Here is a 15236-nt window from a genome sequence, read left to right as displayed (position 1 = left end):
GTAGTTCTAAATAAACTCTAACTGCATTTAGGAAGTTTTTTACTCCGTCTCTTCCACAATGTTATTTCTCTCTCCAACAACGTAGGTTACAATTACATTAGCATGACGAATTATGCAAATTAGGTGATGACGTCATTTGGCGACTTCTAGCGACTTTTAGGACAGCCAATAGCGATTTTCCTTACTGAGGAGTTGGCAACACTGCCTGCAGGGAGGAGAGGAGGATGGCAGCAAGAAAGGAAGAACCTGGATACAAGAAAGTATTTTTCAAAGAAACCTGTAAGTCACTTAAAGTCAAGTTCACTCATGAAATGTGTCCGTCATAATAACGTTACAGGCTATGCTAGGCCATAAATGCCAACCCTCCCGAGTTTTTCAGGAGAATCCCAAATTTCAGTGCCCCTCCCGATAATCTCCCGGTGTCACCATTCTCCCGAATTTCTCCCGTTTTTCCACCCGGGCAACAAAATTGAAAAACCATATCCCAGATTGGCTCAGCCAATTCCAGTTTCCAACAATGGCTACTACTACTGCAGCTACTTAGTTTTAGTATTACTCTTATTACGCTTTCTGGGTCGCAAAATAAACGTTTAACATATTTTCAGGCGAGAATGTAGCTGAGTAAACTTCAAATATCTGAGCCGACGAGAACAGCAAACTCCGGACACATCGTTTTAGGCGTTGGCCCACATCAGTCTAAAATTGTATTTCACTATGAATAACGTGTTGCCATGTCCACCAGGAGAGACTGGACAGTATAGATGTAAAACAAATATGTCAGCAGTTTATCTCAGTTAACGAGAGGAGCAGGCATGTGTTTGGCTCCTTCACATAGTGGACATTGGTTGTAGTGTGGGGCACCAGTAGTCCATGTCTGTTGCTGTAATAGTTCATGTTTAGAATAAGAAATCCCAGCTCACTGATTTGATCGGGGCAATAGTGCCTAAAATGTTGCATAATTTTGCTGAGAGATCTTTTACTTTGTGGTAATCTTAGATGAGTAGTTTATGGACAAAACCCAACAGGTCATTCAGTGTTCCCCTAGTGCTAATGTGTAAGAGATGTTGGTGTAGTATAACTGAAGTAATGTTGTTAAGTCCTTAAAGTCATATTCTTTTATTGTAATGACTTATTCGAAGCTATTTTTTATTTTTGTATGATACCTGATATATATGGAATATGACTGAAGTAAACTAAAGTCTAAAATACTTAGTCATTTGTTTAATAGTAATAACATTATATAATTCACATATAAAACTATGAATTGTAATTTTAAATGGTTTAAAAGCATGTAGAATAGCATATGTAAGTAAGTATGTTTCTCTTTTTTTTTCTTTTTTCTTTTTTTTTTTTTTTAAATCAAGAAGCAAAGACAAAAAGGGAAAAAGAAAAAAAAAAAGAAACTGGGCAGGGTTCGGTGGCTGAATCATCCGTCCCCCACCAATGCCAAAACCAAATCTACGCCCTTGTCGTGTGGGGATCCTTTTTTTCAGCATACGGCATTGGCACATTTCATATAAGTAAAAAAAAGGATGAATGTAAAAATGTACAAAGACATTTGTGATTAAGTCATGCCATCTACCAGGATGGTGAAGGTGAAATGAGGGTGGACGTTTCAGCAAGACGATGATCCCAAACACACAGCCAAGAAAACTCAACTGCTTTTAGAGAAATAATAAAGCTGACAATGTCCCATCTAAATTAAGGGATTTAAAAAAAGAAAAAAGAAAAAAAAAAAACCCGTAACATTATTCTGTCTTCTTGGAAGGCTTTGAGGTTTTGTACATGTGTTCCTCTGTGTTAAAGTGTGGAAGTGAATGAGTTTGAGTCTGTAGCGTTTCAGGGAGAATGTGGTGGCTGCAATAAAGAGAAGCAAACATATCAGCACTCTGAGGTTTGCCCTGTGCTTTGATGTGAAGTTTTTGTGCTGCTGAAAACAAGATGTTATGATCATGTAGACATTAATTAACAATAACTCAATGTCCAAACCTGAGGTCAGTGTAGAGCTGGGCGATATGAGATTTTTTCATATCACGATATGTTTTTTTCATTTCAGGCGATAACGATATCTATCACGATATAAGCCAAATAACTATATTTGTAAGATTTAAATGTGCCGTTGCTCACAAGTAAAATGTGAAATAATCAGCAGCTTGTTTTGATTTAAATATTTATTTCCCATAATAAGTTCAACAGGGTAGATGTACTTAAGGAACATGAGACTTTTTCAGATAAATAAAGGCAAATATTGCAAACTACACAAAAGGCAGCCGCTAAAGCGTTTAAGTTTCAAAATAGAACAAACAAAACAGACTAAATTGTCAATTCCACTTAGAAACAAAATATTAATTCTAAAAATAAATCTTAGTTTGTTTTACAGAATAACAGACAAAACTGACTAACTTTTGTCAATATCAAATAAACTGAGAACTAAAAGGAAATTCTCAATCTCTCCTTGTTGTATAGCTTAGCTTTTCAAACAGTTTTAACAGTTACTTTAGTCTGACAAAAGCCGAATGACGAATTAGCGCTTCCAGTCAGAGACTGAGGCTACGTCCACACGTACACGGGTATTTTTGAAAACGGAGATTTTCCGTTTTCGTTTTAAAAAATAATCCCGTCCACACATAAGGCAGAAATGAAGGAAAACGCTGCTATGAACATGCCAAAGCAGCAGGTGGCGCTAGATTCCTAACCGTGCAGAAATGTTGGCCAATCAGAAGTCTAGAAGCCTCGGTGGGAAAAAGTAAACAAAGCTGGGGCATAGAAGCAGAACCGAGTCGTATGTGTGGAGGGACAGTAACTGTGTGTGTATGTAAGCATTTAAACACTGCAGAGAGTAGAATTAACAGTAATAATAATAATAATAATAATAATAATAATAATGGATACTTTATTGATCCCCATGGGGAAATTACTTGTTTTTCTCTGCATTTGACCCATTCACTCAGTGAAGCAGTGGGCAGCCCACTAAGCAGGCGCCCGGGGAGCAGTGTGTAGGGACGGTACCTTGCTCAGGGGTACCTCAGGGTAGCCGTTAAGTGGATTCGAACCGCCGACCTTCCGATCATGGGGCGACCACTTTACCTACTGAGCTATCCCTGCCCCAGTAACAGTATTGTAGAAATTCATTTCACCGAAACAATAACGTGGCGCACAGTGTGACGCATGCACCAGTTTATTGTATTTCCAGACTTGCTTTCGGCACAATTTACAGTGCACGCTACTCTGTTTTTTGTCAGACTTGAAATAGCCGAAATACCTTCACACTACGGAACTTCTTTGGCTCTTCCGTTCGACAATCTCTCCGGCATTGGAACCATCATCTGTTTTCTCTTCGGTCACGCTCAGTTGATTTTTCTAGTTGGCACACTCATTTCCTCCATTACGCGCTGGCTCCATTACCCGCTGGCTGCTTCCCAAACAAACACACTTGCGGCTTGGCACTTGTGCTGTACGTAACAAGTCACGCGACGTGACGCTGCGGCTGTGATTGGTTCGGCTCTGCGCTACTTAATTTGGATTGGCTGACCTTTTTTTTTTTTTTTTTTTTTTTTTTAAGAGGACAAGAGCGGCGAGGTCTATCGCGATAGCTTAATTTCTCTATCGAGTAAAAGTTATATCGCGATACATATCGTTATATCGCCCAGCTCTAGGTCAGTGGCTCAAAGTTTTACTGACCCATGTACATTTTTACTGCCTTGTGAAAAATGCTTTTCTGTCTGAGACAGATATCTCTATGTATGTATATTTAATTGAGACACTGTTTTATATCATTTCACTTTTAATCCCCTGACCTCCAAATTTAGACTCACCGCTGTTCACTTCCATGTAAAATAGGACGGCTGCCGTCAGCAAGCTGTATCATTTAAACATGATGTCAGACTATAGTAACAGTCAATCTGCATGTTTTAATGTAGCCTTACTGTAGAATTTTTGCTGTGTAAAACAAACGGCGGTGGATGGAGCAGCTACAAAGTTTTCTTTTCTTCACATTGGAGTTTGTTGATCAGGTGCTTTGATGAAGGATGCACTAGCTTTTCCCCCCCCAGTAAAGTTTTGATGGAGGTTACAGGAACAGTGCTGCTGTTTTGGATGCCACGTTAAACCAGCATCATCATCACTTCTGTTGTTTTATCAGTTTTTTTTTCTATAAAATTGGGCTTAATGTGGTCAAATGTTTTATCCACACGCTGCTCCTAAAAACATTTGTATTGCAGGTCTGTTTTTAGTCACAAATGTGGGTGAAACACTCACCACTGATCATGGTTCCATGGTGCACTACAGAGCCGTGCATTAATCGAACCATCAAAGCAAAGACTTTGTGTCGATAATTTTTTTTAATAATAAAATTATTCAAAATACTTGAATTGTTGCAGCCCTGTTGTTGCAACTACAATAAATGGAAATACAGAGAATTAATACTGATTGTTAAAAGAAACTACTTCTGCTATAGACTGCATATAAAGGATTGATGGAGTAATGTCATTCAAGAAGTCTTGAAACTAATGATTAACATCATAAACTCATCTAACAATTTAATGAGGTTATAAGAAAGGGAAAATCTTCCATACACGTTTGTAGAATTTGACCGGAGAAGTCACCCACTGTCGGTTTAAGGTACATTCATATTGGCTTCCCTTTTTTTTTTTTTTTTTTTAAATATGTATGATTTGAATATATCTATTGGGCAATGCAAAATTATATCCAACTTTCTTTCTTTTTTTACCCCAAACGATTTATAGAAGAAAAAGTATTTTAATAAAAATAAATGTAAGATTACTTACAGCTGTAAATGTGGAAATCTCACAAAAGACTTTCTACTGTGATAAATGATTAATTTTGTGCTTAGCCGAGTCCAACATGTTCATCAGTGGACAGAATTTGTTCTGCTGCCTTAAAGACAGAAAGGTTGCCATACATTCATAGTAGTGATTAGTCTACAGTACTTTTAGAATTTGGTGTTGGGGCTGTTGACTATTTTAAGGTTCACAATAATAGATTTAAGAGTTTTTATTCTGTTTCACAGTCATAGCAGCTAAAATATTAATGTATAATAGATAAGAGAGAAAAGCAGGAGGGATTAGTTTGTTACAGTTCTGATGGTGCTGAAAAACTCCACACATGGCACAATCCCCCATTAAAATGAACATTATACAGTTTTCTGACTGCCTTCAGTCACGTGGAAAACCATTTTAGAATGAGAAAGATGATGGACACAGATCCATCTCTTCACCTTACCAATTAAGCAAAACCAATTAAAAGATATTGACACATATGTATGAAGCAAGGTCATATTTGGATCGTTGAATTCTTGAAGAGAAAAAAAAAACCCTATTCACCATACAGGGATGATATTTCTTCATGTATTTCTTCAATGTCACATTTTGTCAGAGAAGAACTTTACACATTTTCAGTACTGTAAGATTATCAAAACTGATTTACGAAAAAAAAAAGATTGTTGAATGTTAAAGTAGATCTTGTTATAGATTTCTACATTAAATTCTATTAAGGGCAGCTTGGCTTTTAAAGAAGTGAATGTGGCCGAGGCATAGGTGCCATAAAGATGTTTCAAACCAAATCATTCTGAGTACCAAAGCCGTGACAGCGCACGGAGCCTCAGTGCATGAAAAGAGCTAAATCAGGAAACTAATGGAAACCAGTGAATAGCTGATAACAACCGCGTGCAAAGTCTTCACAGGGGAGTGAATGCGTGCAGCAGGCAGCAACTCTGTGCGATGTGATATAACTCAGATGGATCAATACTAACACAGTAGAGCCTGGTGCATCTGGCTAGGTTGTCTGCTGGGTTAAGCAGGATATGGAACACAAAAGTACATCCTAGCCTGTTTTTATTTCAAGTCTAAATAAATAAGTGAATAAATAATTTGCTGACCTTTTGTGCATCCAGCTCATTAAGGCGCAGTTCATTTCAAAAACAGCGTGCCAATTTTTGGAGAAAGCACAGCTCAGATCAAACCAATCCCAATACAATGAGGGTTTTTTTCCCCTCAAGCTGGGCAGTAAATGCAAACCAATCTGCCTGGATCTCAATGTGACGTAATGCAGAGAGAGAGCAGCCATATGTGCTCTTATTTCACCAACAGTGAATCAACAGACAGGGCTGAGGCAACCTGCCAAAGAGCCTGCTTGTTCAGGAATCTATACTGTCAACACACAGAGTGGCGCGAGAAACTGCTGTTACTGTAGGCAGCAGTAACAACTGACAAACACTTCTGAATTAAAGCAATAACTGGGACGTGGCCACGAACGATCTCGAGGTCTACCTGTGGGTACCAGCTGAGTCAGCAGTAGCTGTGTGAAACCATGCTATCTACCAGTGCTGCACGATCAGATATAAGAGTAGTACCGAGGAACAAAGCCACCGACACAACTAAAGCAACATAACACAGAAGCTACTACCATGGGGATCACAGAAAATCACAGCCTTTAACAACAATGACATGTCAACAGGAGCATGCAGAGCAGAGGGAGACAGTGTGATGCAACCCTAAATACCATACACACACAATGCAGCATGTATCCACTTTAAGGCTGCTAGAATCAATCATTTTAAACGACTAATGAATCAGGTGGCAGTGTAATGCATTACACGTCACAAACCCACAGAAAGTTACTCTCCACCCTCAGCTTCATAAAGCAGTTCAGCATCTTTCACATCACTGTTTTGGTGTTGTGGTGAATTTTGACACTTTACAGTTTTGGTCCTCTCTAAATGAAAAGGCTCTGATAGCTGTGACTTACCTGCAGGCCCATGAACAAGACTGATACACAAATAAGAGAATGACTATTGGACTTAAAAGTTATTACATCTCACACCAGTGACGTCATTTTGAAACCATTTGATTTTGTAGCCAGATGAAACTAGGAAAGAAAAAACAAGATGAATGATGCGCAAGCTCCAGAGCTGAAAAATTAAGCCAAAGTGGAAGTGCTAAAAACTTCAGTTCCTAAAATGGCCACTTGAGGCTGCATCCAAAAGGAAATCAATACCCAAAATGGGTATTGATTTGGATAATGGGTATTACAGGCTGGCACAAACATGGTTTTGGTCTCTTTGGTCCCCCCTCATAACAACTAGATAAAGGTGGGGGGTTTGTTTTGTTTTTTTAAATATAACACAGTGGGCTTGATGCTGAAGGCCAGTGGCATGACCACCCTCGCACTTAACTAAAAAAAAAAAAAAAAAAAGTAAAAACAGACCATCCTGCAGTCTTTAAAAACACCAATAAGACAAATTGAATTAGATTAAAAAAAATACTGCTGACTAGGGCTGTGCAATATGACCAAAATCTCATATATAACAATTCTATCATCCCGATAACGATATAAATCACAAAAATGTAACATTTTCTGTAAATTCTGTGAATCTCGGGCAGCTCGACTTGCGTGAAGTGTTTGCAGCTGTGCGTCATGTAGCTGGAGTCGAGTGTTTTAACCGATGCATGAAACTATACATTTCTAGACATAAGCTGTAACGCCCGCCGTTTTCTTTGTGAGTATTTATTACACGGCGTGCTGCGGGGAAAAGCCTGTTCTAAAGTTTGAGTCTAAGGTTTATTTTTTAGCACCTGGCGGCTCTTTTTTGCTTCTCATCCGTAAATACTCTGCTCTTTCACGTGATTCAGTTTATTTTGAAAAGTCTCAACAGGATCTTGAGCTTTATTGTGAAAGGTTTATGTGGAACATAAACAAGCGGACACGCGATGCTGTTACCGTCGTTGTTGCTAACCACAACGCATAAAAACAGGCGCTTGTCCGTCCGTAGTGTATATTACGTATATTAAATATAAGAGAAAGAGAGAACTTTAAGAAATGAATATAGCCACTACAGTGTCCATCAAAATGATGAAAACAATATTGCCGTAAACAGTTTATTTTGTGAAATCACGAAACAAACGACAGCGTAAAATGAAACGATAGACGTTTTTATATCGTCATCCGATATATATCGCTATATCGAACAGCCCTACTGCTGACAACTCTTGTATCTTGCTGTGGTGTTCCTGGACGTCTTTACCTTTCTGCACTCGTTCCAAAAAAAAAAAAAAATCTATAGTTATCATCAGAATATCTACTATCAACTGATGCTTGACTGGCATTCTGCTACTAATTAAGGCATAAGTTTAGAGGCACTGCCATTTTAAATAATAATAAATATACATACACAGTCAGCTGTATCCAATCCCTGTCTGCTTGGCCTCACCATCACTAATTTAAGTAATTGAACTGGACCTTTCCTCAATGTTTGTGCTGTTGTTGCCTTTTAGATCATTTAATCGAATTATTTAACAAATACTTGCTGTGAAATGCAGGCCATCCAAATAGTTTGTCATCCAGTTCTGGCAAGTGAAACTCTTTTTACTTATTTTTTTGCAATAACTACCATGAATACATGTCTATGCATTGCATAGGTCATTGATACAATTAACACTCTTTGCACTTCACACTCTGGTCACCTTAGCAACAAAACACCACCCCACCATGAGGGCAGACAAAATGTTAAGGTTTAGGTTTCAAAACATGGAGCCCGAAAGCCAGTTTAGGAGGCCATGGTAAATATATCCATTTAAAAGAAATAAATAAAAAATACAGTCTCTATTGCAGCAGGGAAAGGTGCTCCTTCTGTTCTGCTATTCCGCTGTGAGTGGGAGGGCAACTCTAACCAACCTGCAACAGGTGGAATCTGTTCCACCTCTCTGCACTGAGCTCACCGAGGCTGTGGAGCAGAACTGCAGCCGTCTACACCTGTACTCCAAGATGGTAGCAATGGGACCAACTTTAGAAAGACTCGCAAGCCCCAATTACACTAATCTGTTTATTTCTTGTAAAGCAGGCTGCTTGAAGGAAAAAAAAACAAAAAAAAAAAACTTACACACAATAGTGTGTATGGTTCCTTGCAGCACACAGGAACACATAACCTTGATGGATGAATTAAAAACTGCCAGAAAGGTGAATGTGGGTACATTTTGTGCTCTCCCTCTGTGTAGGTGATTTGTGAATGAGAACTGCAGCTGACAGGCCTTCTGCCTCACAGGCTGCTCTCTCCTCAGGGGTCACAGAAACCAGAGGTTTCTCTCCACCTCACAGAAACCCAAGCTGGGCCCATACGCTTGCCTCCGGGGTCACTGATGGCATCCAACCCCCTCCAGAAGAGGGCTGCAGCTCGGCCGATGGCCTAACAGCTCGCAGAGAGAGCACACATGCTCCAATTCCCATACACACACACACACACACGCACACACGCACTGCATGCATAACACCCGAGCATACGGCATTCACAAAGCACACTTGCACGCTTTTCTGCCAACATGTTTTCCCTGCGTATACACGCAGAGACACCCACACACACCCACACCCATACCCGCACACCCACACAGGGTGAGTGTATCCTTTCATTAACAAGGATGAAAGTCAATTTCCACTCCTGTCGTGTTAGGCTGGCCGCTGGTGGGGAGGAAATCTGTTTGCTGATGGCAGTTTTGACATTCAAGCTAGCGTCTCTGTGGCTGGGGGAAGCCCTGTTTGTCCTGATTGATGATCAGGGCCAACAGAGGGTCTTCTACTGCATGACTACCTAGAATACTGTCACCCTCATCAACACATACGTGTGTGTGTGTGTGTGTGTGTGTGTGTGTATACACATCCTTGCACACGTCAGTGCTTGGACCTAAAGTAGGATGTACATAATACATACGTGAGCTTTATAAGTGAAGAATCTTATTTATTACTGCTGTAGTTGCTTAGAGTTAAGAAAAAGAAGAAAAAAAAAAAAAAAGGGATTTGTCAGGCGCGAGGAGTTTGATGATATATTACATTGGGAAGCGATCTGTTCCAGTGCAATTTCAGTATTATATACTGTAGCCAGTGTAGAGGATAGGAAATGACTGTTTCCTATTTCAAACTTGAACTGCAGTGGCTCGCCAGAAGCAAGTAGTTATAGTCTTGTTACTTAAAAATACACACTAAAACCAAGTCATTGGTGATCATTTAAGTCGACAAAACAGTGTAAAACCACCAACAAAAAGCTTGAAACGTAATAGTATGATGCAATGTATAAATATAAAATATATATACATTTCTTTATAAGTGGTGTGTTTGGTGTTGGTTGAGACTTCTACAATTACAGCGTAAGGGTGGGAGAAAAAAAAAATCGATACAGCATAGTACTGCAGTGTTTGAATGGCAATATTGTATTGATGGTGAGACACCAAACATCGATATTTTATTAAATAAATTAAAATGGTCTTGGAGTACTGTGAAAAGAGAGCTCATCTCATGTAGCACTGAGATAACTTACATGAAATCAACACGACCGAAAAACCACCCAATGATGGACACAGCTGACAATGGGAATTCAGAGCAACCAAATGGCGCTATCACGCAAGTGAAATTCTGTCTATGTAGACACAACATATACACACACACACACACACACACACACACACACACACACGTGTGTGTGTGTGTGTGTGTGTGTGTGTGTGTGTGTGTGTGTGTGTGTGTGTGTGTGTGTGTGTGTGTGTGTGTGGATGTATATATAACAGAGAGAGAGTTCATTAAACAGACTGCCAATAACTATCAACTTCACCACATGCAATCACAGACTGACTTGGTCTTATATCAATATTTACAGCAGGTTTTAGTAACAGTTTTGATACAGTTGAAAAGCTCATTTTGCAGTAAATTTGACATAAACCTATTGCACAGGATAACACAGGTCTTGGTAAAAGTTAAGTTTCAAACTTCATAATTTGCAGTTACAAAAAAAGATAGTAAATTGCAATATATTTTACTGCAATAGTCAGCAAGAAGCAAAATGTTTAAAAATAATAAATAAATATAACAATATCATATTATTGTGGGGTGTCTGGGGACTCCCAGCTCTAGTGGTATGTCAGATGTCATCTTTATTTAGAGTGCTACTGCCCAGTTTGAAATTGCGCAAATCACAACTCTGATTACCAAAAAACTCTACCAGAAAATATCTTCTTGGTTTACATCTCAAGTAACAAATGTCCTTTTGCTATCTGCATGGTATTTGTTTATTAGTTGTGACTGCATTTTTTAAGTGAGCCTTAATATGTAATCCTTCTTTTCCATGGTAGTTTAAAAGTTAGTTTAAAAAAATAATAATAAAATAAAATGCACAGCCCACTTGCAGCAAACTGGAATAAACAAAAATCACTCATCCAGTTAAGATCACTGGCAAAACCAGTAGATATGAATGGGTTTACAGGCTGTTCAGAGCTCTGCAAAATTCTGTGGACATGTAAGGAGCACTGGTTATTTCTCGCCAGTCAGTTTGATACCAACCAACCATTTTGCTACTTTTTCAATTCAACAAGGGTTTTTGTATGGCTGATCTTGTCAAGTGACCATGTGTGGGCTTTTGCTCCTAAACAGTTACACTCTAAGATGAATTCAAACACCTATCATCAGTGACAGAGTGTTTTACCAAAGTACACCAAAGCAAATTCATGATAATAATTAAAAAATAATAATTTAAACAAATTAATTCAATGATTTAGTTATTTTGCACCAAGCAAAACAGCGCTTAAATATTGTAAGGTAAGGATCGTACAATAATACAGAGAAAACCCCAACGAGCAAGCTTTTGGCAACAGTAGGAAGGAAAAACTCGCTTTTAACAGGAAGAAACCTCCAGCAGAAAAAGCCTCAGCAGGTGCCACCATTTGCCTTGACTGGTTGGGGGTGAGTGTCTCTCATCCCCAACCAATCGAGGAAACACTGGAAGAGAGTCAGAGTTTCAGTCGTGTAACTTACTGACAAATAGATGTAATGCTTACATGATTAACATACTATTTATAAAAAGATTTCCATTTAAACTCAAAAAGGTCCAGCCTGATGAAGAATTCTACACTTGTTTAAATACATTTTGACTTCTTAACCTGGAACACTTCACCTGCTACCAAGGACACTAGTGACTGGCACCTGAGTGACAAGGTGCCCACTGGGGACTCCCTTAAGAACAGGAAGCATGAATATCAATGTTGTCCTCGCTGGCTTCACTGCCCTTGCTGAACAGAGGAACCTGTGAAAAGGACGTAGCAAAAACTATGCCATTTTATAACATAGCAGCACAACGTGGGACTTCATAACACCCACTGAGACTCTGCATGCTGCATAAATGTTTACTGTACGTGTTAAGAACCAGGTGCCTTGCCTTTTGAGCTCCACTCAACATGTTCTCTCCCTCTCCCGTGGCAAAGCCAGTGAAAGCTATTTGGGCTTAGTGCCTATCAATGCCACAGTGAGGCCATTATGCTCCTGCTTGAACATCAGGCCCGATAGGAGTGATGCTAATCTACAGGGATCCATTACAAACTAACAGGAATTACAGCATAATGGTGATAATGATGGTTTTGTTTATGCTTGATACACTGGCAGACATCAGGAGCTTGGTAAGTTGTTCTGGATAAAACTGCATTACAGCTGTAGTCAACAATAATGTTCCTGAACATGTGTTTCGACTTCATTGCTTGTCATCACTTAATAATATGACAATAAGTGAACCTACAGCTACTTCCCACAATGCTTCTCTAATGGCTGTTTTAGACACGCTGGCCCTTCTGTCTTCTGTGAGGTCCAGAATATATATCTATCTATCTATCTATCTATCTATCTATCTATCTATCTATCTATATATATATATATATATATATATATATATATATATATCTCTATCTATCTATCTATATCTATCTATATATATCTTGTCCGGAGGAACACCAGGCCAGCTGCGAGATATAATCTCTCCAGGGTGTCCTCGGTCTGCCCCGAGGCCTCCTCCTGGTGAGACATGCCCGGAACACTTCACCCAGGAGGCATCCTTATCAGATGCCCGAACCACCTAAACTGGCTCCTTTCGATGTGGAAGAGCAGCAACTCTACTCTGAGGACCCCGCGGATGGCTGAACTTATCACCCCATCAGTAAGGGAGAGGCCAGGCACCCTTCGGAGGAAGTCAATTTCTGCGATCTCCGTCACTACCCACAGCTCGTGACCATAGGTGAGGGTAGGGACGTAGATCGACCGGTACAGTGCTTTTACACTCAACTCTCTCTTCACCACGACAAACCAGTACAGCGTCCGCATCACTACAGCTGCAGCACCAATCCGACTGTCGATCTCCCACTCCCTTCTCCCGTCACTCGTGAAAAAGACTCTGAGATACTTAAACTCCACTTGGGGCAGGAACTCGTCCCTGACCCGTAGTGGGCACTCCACCCTTTTCTTTTGTTTGTTTGTTGCCACTGCAAGAGAATTACACATTAAGGTAATGAATTATTCATAATCAAAGGTTTATTCAAGACCAAGAGTAAAATCTACTTTGTACAAGTGGGAGAGGTGAACTGACACACACACACACACACACACACACACACACACACACACACACACACACACACACTCACTGAGGCTGAGTTTCACCACTGAATCATGGGCTCAACAGGTGCTGCTCTCAGCTAGTTATCGGGTGTCCTGAGCACCGTCAGGGCTCTCTGGAAATTGTAGTTAATCTGAAGTGTTCCTATTGATTTTTGTCAAAGCTGTTCAAAATTCAAAATTAGGATTTGCAGTATTGATTACCGTATCCTTACTGAGCATGTGGGTGTTACCAAGAGCATGGCCTCCTAAACCATTAGAATTTAAAACAGAGTTTACTGACATGAAAATTTGAATTTTTAAAAATGTGACATTACGATTTCAAAGCATATTCATATCTATTATACACTGTATTTACAGGAGTTGATCACATATGATTTTGTGTTATTAGGTTAAAAAAAAAAAAAAAAAAGGAAGAAAGCATACAGACTAGTATTAGCTACATTTAAATTGTATTTAATTTGTGGTATGCTGACACAGACTCTTAAAATGATCTCCTCCACATTTATGAAAGCATTATAGACTACTTTTCTATTTTTTAAATTCAATCTACTGAGAAACTTTTTTTCACATTTCATTTTATTCTAATTAATACAAAGATAGCAGAAAATAATTAGCGAACAGAAATTTTCTCTTACTAGAAAGTCAAATAACATCTAGGCAACACTGAACTCAAGTTTCATTTTGGAACTGTTTTCCAACCATGAATAAACATAGAAATACTAACAGTTATTCAACGGGTAATGTTTGCTAGGACACTGCTTCAGTAACGTTGAGGTCTGGGCTCTGAGGAGGCCAGTCCATGACTGAATGTTCCACAATGTGCCTTGTAGACCATTTCTGATAAGCTTTGGTGAACAGAGGGGTCAACTGAAGGCACAAATGCATTTCTCAGGGCGTGTCTCAGGTCGTTGCTGGACTTTCTCTGATTTCTTAATCGCAATTTTTAGATACTGCTGTACTTTCTGCTACTTCTTTTGTCCTGCACTTGTCCAGATTCCTCAATTTTTTTTTAAGAAGACACTGGACACCATGCGAAGATATGCCAAACTGTTATCTTTGTCATTTTCATGTGTTTTTCCAAAATGCTGCTAGTAACAAAGTGCGTAAATTGTTCATTATGTGTATACACTAAACAGGTTCAACCCTTTATAAATTAACAAACAAGAAGGCAAAAAAAACAAACCAAAAAACCCCCAAAACAAAACAACAACACGCTGCTCAGAAAATAGTTAGATTGAGATACTGGGAGTATACTAATTCTGTAAAGCCAGGAGAACAATTGCTTAAAGCCACCTTTAAAAAAAAAAAAAAAAAAAATTACAAAAAGAATTTGCTCATTGGAAGGAGATATGGACTGACTCAAGATTGCACTTGAACAGAATTGACTAAATTAACTAAAACTAAATAATTATGTGAACAACAAAGCAACAGATATGAAACAATTATTATTTTTCCATCATTTGTGCGATACCTTTATGAATTATCTGCTGGTCGCTTGAGAAGTAAACGTCAGAGGTGCAGCTATTAAATGGACAATCGACAAATGAAACAAGAACACCAGAACTCAGTCATTTTCCTCTGCTCCAGCACAACATGGATCTTAGGTTCCAAAGTCTACTTTAAGCCCTGATCATGACACACGTTAAACTACATGAGATTAATGGGAATCCTTTCAAAAGGAGGCTTTAGTTAATATTTACAGCAACACAAACAGCTTTCTGCTTCAAAAATATTAAGCTGTGCTTTCATGCATTTCATATTCTGTACAGTTGTGTACTGTATTTATTCTTATTGTATTCTAA

At 39.0% G+C, this 15236-nt stretch overlaps 1 protein-coding gene across 4 annotated transcripts in view; it reads right to left on the bottom strand.

Moving 5' to 3' along the window:
- Nucleotides 1–15236, bottom strand: part of hivep3a (HIVEP zinc finger 3a) — a 55451-nt gene that overhangs the window by 37321 nt on the left and 2894 nt on the right. The window contains exon 1 of one of the 4 annotated variants that reach the window (XM_012922802.3): nucleotides 5897–5968. The exons of the other annotated variants lie outside the window; for them this stretch is intronic. The gene's annotated coding sequence lies outside the window, so the exon portion shown is untranslated. Of the gene's footprint in view, nucleotides 1–5896; nucleotides 5969–15236 lie in introns of those variants that run through there. 4 annotated transcript variants of the gene reach the window in all.

This window comes from Maylandia zebra, linkage group LG22, assembly GCF_041146795.1.
Source record: "Maylandia zebra isolate NMK-2024a linkage group LG22, Mzebra_GT3a, whole genome shotgun sequence".
NCBI lineage: Eukaryota > Metazoa > Chordata > Actinopteri > Cichliformes > Cichlidae > Maylandia > Maylandia zebra.
The sequence above is the reverse complement of the archived record's forward strand: the minus strand, read 5'-3'. Positions and strand labels throughout refer to the sequence as shown.